The sequence below is a fragment of the Spinacia oleracea genome, chromosome 4 (assembly GCF_020520425.1).
Source record: "Spinacia oleracea cultivar Varoflay chromosome 4, BTI_SOV_V1, whole genome shotgun sequence".
Classification (NCBI taxonomy): domain Eukaryota; kingdom Viridiplantae; phylum Streptophyta; class Magnoliopsida; order Caryophyllales; family Amaranthaceae; genus Spinacia; species Spinacia oleracea.
The window spans coordinates 15,017,719-15,023,482 of record NC_079490.1 but is presented as its reverse complement, the minus strand read 5'-3'; the positions used below and the strand labels follow the sequence as shown (position 1 = coordinate 15,023,482).

Here is a 5,764-nt window from a genome sequence, read left to right as displayed (position 1 = left end):
TTCAGTAATAGTTTCATATGAAGGTTCTAATAAAATAAAAATTGAAAGCAATACCGAACGAGCCATAAATTTTCTGTCTGTGGAGCCTATTACTTTTTTTTTCCATTTTTTTTCTCTCCTGTTTTCACGTTTAATCTTATCCTAATTCTTCTTCCTTTATTCCACACCGTAATCTTGTCGATTACTTATGCTATTCTCTTGCATCCATTCATCTTTTTTGACGCAACCTTTAATGCATGATTTCATTTTGCTTGATGCTTTAGTTTGATCAGTCTTTGAATAGTGGCTTAGAAGTTCTTTTGAAAATACATGAGCCTGCATTTATGTGATAAGTTGTTACGGTCCATTGTAAGGTTATGGGACTTAAGTCCCACATCGGTCATATGGGTGGCTGATGTGGGGTTTACATAGGATCATGGGCTCTCCGGCCTCCCCTTGAGCCAGCTTTTGGGGATGGTTCTCATGTGATACTGTATCATAAGTTTTATCTTTAAACTATCGTTTTCTATATGTATTATAAATTGTTTGAAATTGGAAATAAGATTATTTATAAAATATTAGCAGGGACTTTTGTTGGTTTTTTTTTTTTTTGCAATGATGACCATGAGCATCCAGGTTTTCTGCTAATTAAGTGTTTTTTACTAAAGAAAAATGAGAGAGTGTGGATGTTTTGGTTAAGTGGTGATAACTTTAAAGTTTTGTATAAGTATAAGGTGGTAATTTTGAAATAAAATTGTATAATGTTGTAAATTTGAAATTTTGAACTTTATAAGGGGTAATTACGAAGAAAAAAAATCATATACATATTTTACAAGAACTTTTATGTATATGAATTTTTTAATTACTTAAAAAAAAATTGGTTTGTTCTTAATTATGTCCGAAATTTATGATTTGTTTAACCAGTAGTATAATTATGCACGAGTAGTGTGGTTTGTATTTTGTTGAATGAATTTGTTTAATCAATAGTAACTCGAGTTAACGTTTTGTTAATTTTTCAATACTTAATACTTCAATTTGTATGCATTAATTGTCTAGGATATTAAGGTACAATTAAGAATGCCCGGTCAAGCCTCAAGGTACAATCAGTGAAAATTTTGTAATTAATTAGGAACATGATATGTTAGGATATTGTGTTAATTGTGCATAAATAATACTCCGTATATAATAAATGAATATATTGTTTTTTATATAATATATAACATAATATGTTATATTCCTTATATTTTACAATGCTTATATAACTATTTTAATTACATAAACACCGTAAATAGTTTACTTAAATTGAAATGATATCAAAACAAAATCAATAGTTATATATTTAGTAATATCAATAGTTATTCTATAAATTTTTCCCGAACTTAAGCAACAATTTGCAAATTGAAGCCATGCCAGAATCCATCTGAAATAAATAAAGATTAGATTCTTATACCTTATATATTATGCATAATTATTTCCTTAATTATATTTCACAACGACGTATAAGTACCTAGTACTACAAATACAATAGTCACTCGTTCAACCGATCTCCGGTTACTTCTCCAGTTATTCTTCGAGATCTTTAGATAGCAAATGCATGAAATTGTGATCGAAAATGTCGCATTCATCAAGGCTCCAATTCAACCAGTGACATCAGACTTCCGAAGAACAGAATTGTTAGTGCAACGATTACTTGTGAAACAACCAAGGAAGTTCTTAGCAACGCTTTGAACCCTTTTTTGTTCTGGTAATTAGGAAACCAACTCTCAGTAGTTGTTGCAACTGGCTCCATCAACAATGCATATTTTGGTAACAGACTTATCCATGTTGTATATATCACGATTTTTGAGCTTAGCCTATGGGTTGGAAGGCATATTTTGATAACGGACTTATCCATATCGTATATATCGCGATTTTGAGCTTTAGCTTATGTGTTGGAAGATTCAATTTATATGAGATTGTAATGATGAACCAAACATTGTCATTGATGTGTAGATATTGTTGCACAGAAAAATTCAATGAGTAATATCTTCCATGAAAAAAGTTCCACTAACATCATTAGCACACTCAAACTGTTCAAATAAGTTCCACCAACATCATTAGCACATTCAACCTATTCAAATCATTCAAAATTTTAACCATATATCTGACGAGAAACTAGAAAAATCAAACCAAAACAGGTGAAGAGAACATAGCATAAGCTAGGAATATGTACCTTGGAGAATTGACGTTTCTTCTTAATGGAAGTGTACAAGGTAGGAAACACCGGGTTGTCGCTATAAGAAAACATGTATAAACTCATAGCTGTTGTAAAATCGAGTCGATGAATAAGAGTAGTGTTTACCTATGATTGTATTGAGGCCATTGAATACAGTCTTGAAGATGAGTAGGGGTGATTTTGTGAACTACTTTAAAATTTTATATTATATATATATATGTATATATAATATATAATATATAATATACAATATACTTCCTCATTACTTATTTATACGGAGTATGACACAATTGGGTTTCAGACACTATTCACACAAGCTCTTTTGACTTCATTTTGTGATTTATACTTAAGAAAAAACATAATCATGTGGGGTCTTATTAGATTCGTGTTAATGAACATTTTTTAAATAACAGCTTTTTATATTCTTTTCTTATCCATAATTGAAGAAAATAATATTTAAAATCGTACATTGGAAAACATGCCTAAATAATTGTGTCATATAGAAAAGATCAGGGGAAGTATAAATTTTGAATGTCATTCACAAAATCACCCCTACTCCCCTATAAAGAAAAAAGAGTGAAATGTTACAAGATTGTTATTATGTGTGCAGTTGCGGAACCAGAAATTGAAGTTTGGGGGGGCCAAAGGTTAACATACGATTAGAACTGTAAAAAATCGACCCGACCCGAAAACCGACCCGAACCCGACCCGAAAATAATGGGTCCTGAACTAGATTTTGTGACCCGTAACCCGATTTTATCCGAACCCGAGCAACCCGAAATGTAATGGGTCAAAACCCGACCGAACCCGTTTTGGACCCGACCGATTGAAAATCATTGTATTTATACTAAAAAATGAGATTATGAGAAAATTTAAGCATAATAAACACGTTGTTTTTACTATTGTTGTGTGTAATATAATTTTAATTTGAATTATACGCCATTTTATGGTTGAATTTGACTAAATATAAACTTGTGTAGGAAAATTTGTTAATTTTTGCTCATATTTTGTATATTTATCACCTAAATTAATGAAAATATAATGTGCGTTTTAAAATCTCTCAACCCGTTGGGTCGACCCGAACCCGAATGTTCTGGGTCTTGAACAAGCATTTGCAAACCCGAACCCGAAAGTGACCGACCCGATTCAACCCGAACCCGGAAATAATTTTTTACAACCCGACCCGACCGACCCGTTTGACAGGTCTACATACGATCGAATATATTATCTTTGTCTAAAAAATAATACGAATGAAAAAATTTATTGTACATAATATTTCAAAGGTTGAAGTAATATTCCTTCGATTTTCTTTAATTTTATTCAAAGCAGTAGAAAATAAATTAAGGATATGGATATTTTTACTGATAAGAGAATAGAGATAGAAATTAACAGATTTATAAAATATCATAGAGTTCCACAATATAGAGAAACACAAAAATTGTTCTAAATACATTAAACACATTGTACATTTAAGTATAACATATTTGTGAATTTTAGATAAGAGGTATTGAATATATGAACTTCTACCCAATAAATTTAACTAAGATGTACGTATATTTTCTAAAAAAGCTGTAATACGGTTGTATAAGTAAGGTAATAGCACTATTATAACCCCTCAAATATAAAAAGTACAAGTGAAAAAGAAAAAAAAATGAAAAAAAAGGCTGCTAGCAGGCTTCGAACCCAGGAGCATTGGATAATTCCCATCACATTCAAACCAGCTACGCTACTTATAACATGTGGTCTATAACTGCAAATTTTATATTTATCCTAAATCATAGGGGGGCCATGGCCCCCGCCAACCCCCCCTTAGTTCCGCCCCTGTATGTGTGAGTAATGGACCATCTATAAAGAATGCACCGGGTTCTTTTTGCCTCATATGTTAAATGAATGGCCAAAATAAAGGCAATAAATAAATGAAATTTTATTTGCTATAAATATCTATGCCTATTCTTCACATTTTCATCTCATATATTATAGTGCCTATTATTTTTTCCTCTACCAATAACGAAACCTTATCCCATGCACGTCCTCCTAACACCCCCATTAACGAGACACAATGGAGTATAATACTACTGATAATTAATACTCTTTTTTCGAGTTTTTCGAACGCAAACTCTCCAATTTCGGCGTAAGACTTGATGCTAGGATTCGCGTCCATGCATCGTTTTAACAGTAAGCCGGAGTAGCACGTTGCGCCGGAGATGGAGAAGAGAATGATTAAGCTCAACCATCCTCCTGAAGCTAGGGCATAAGGCATTGATAGTATACCCACTCCTACATGAAAATGATTGAATAAAATCAATGAAAATATGTAATTAGGGTTAGGGACTTAGTGTTAGAATCCAACCTTCCTTGCATTGTACTTTTCTTAATTTCCCTTGTATTGATCTTATCTAAACTTTCTAGGACTTTTCTTTGAAGTTTCTAGGCTTTAGATAAGATTATTATGTTACTGTCATTCCAGTGTTCACTGGGTTCTTTTAGCTAATTCAAAATAAACCTCTATGAGGGGTATGACTCAATACCTCTCACCAGAAGTTGCCTTTGCTTAATCACTTGCGTTGTTGTGTGCCTTTATTGATATTGTGCTGTCGCTCGTTCTTAAGCTTTCTTGCCTCAACAAAGTCCCTCAAACAGATACACTCGCGTCGTCGGTCCCACTTGTGACTGCTGTGCGCACACAAGTGCCCGATCGGCGCCCGCGTCCCTTCTTGTCGCCAAAAGACAAGAGCGCTCATTCTCAGAAATCCTGCTTGCTCGTGCTTCACGAGCCCCGTTGAACTCGTTCTGCACAAGGCTTGCGTCCCTACCGCCCTCTAGGTAGGAGCGCGCCGCACGGCCCGGTGCCCAAAACATTCGGACCGTGACAGTTGGTATCAGAGCCAAGGCTCAAATCTAGACCCGAGAGACCCGAGGGAGCACCTCAAGATGGAAGCAATACTAGAGAGACTAGCCTGGCTGGAGGGCAAGTCTGAATCATAGACCTAGGCCGAAGACATCGTCATCAAGAAGGATAAGCGGATAGACGATCTTGAGGCCGACGTCGAAGAACTGAAAACTGAAAGAGACTCATTGCGCGAGCATCTCAACTATCTACAAGGGATGGTGGATGACTCGCAGGACAAGTGCGCTACTCTAATGCGTGCTAAGAGAGACACTGGTGGGGGCGGTACAAGCCGAATCAAGCCAACCCAAGCCTCGTACCTTCTGTGGTGCGAGGGACTCCAAAGAGGTCGACAACTTCATCTTCGACATGGAGCAATACTTCAGGATATGCCAACTGAAGGACAATCTGATGGTGGACACTGCAACAATGTATTTGGCGGATGATGCTAAACTCTGGTGGCGGTGTAAGTACGCCGACATCCAAGCCAAGAAGGTGGTTATTGATACATGGGAAGATTTCAAGGCAGAGCTCATATCCCAATTTTACCCTGAAAACACAGAATTCATTGCTCGGACGAAGCTAACAACCTTGCAACATAAGGGATCCATCCGAGAGTACGTGAAGGAGTACTCCGCGTGCATGCTCGACATTAAAGACATGACCGAGAAGGATCGGTTATT

General features: G+C 35.5%; 1 pseudogene; it reads right to left on the bottom strand.

The window, feature by feature from the left end:
* Window positions 1-1,430: 1,430 nt before the first annotated feature.
* LOC110793568 (amino acid transporter AVT1J-like) lies at window positions 1,431-5,452 on the bottom strand (annotated as a pseudogene).
* Between the last annotated feature and the right edge of the window lie 312 nt (window positions 5,453-5,764).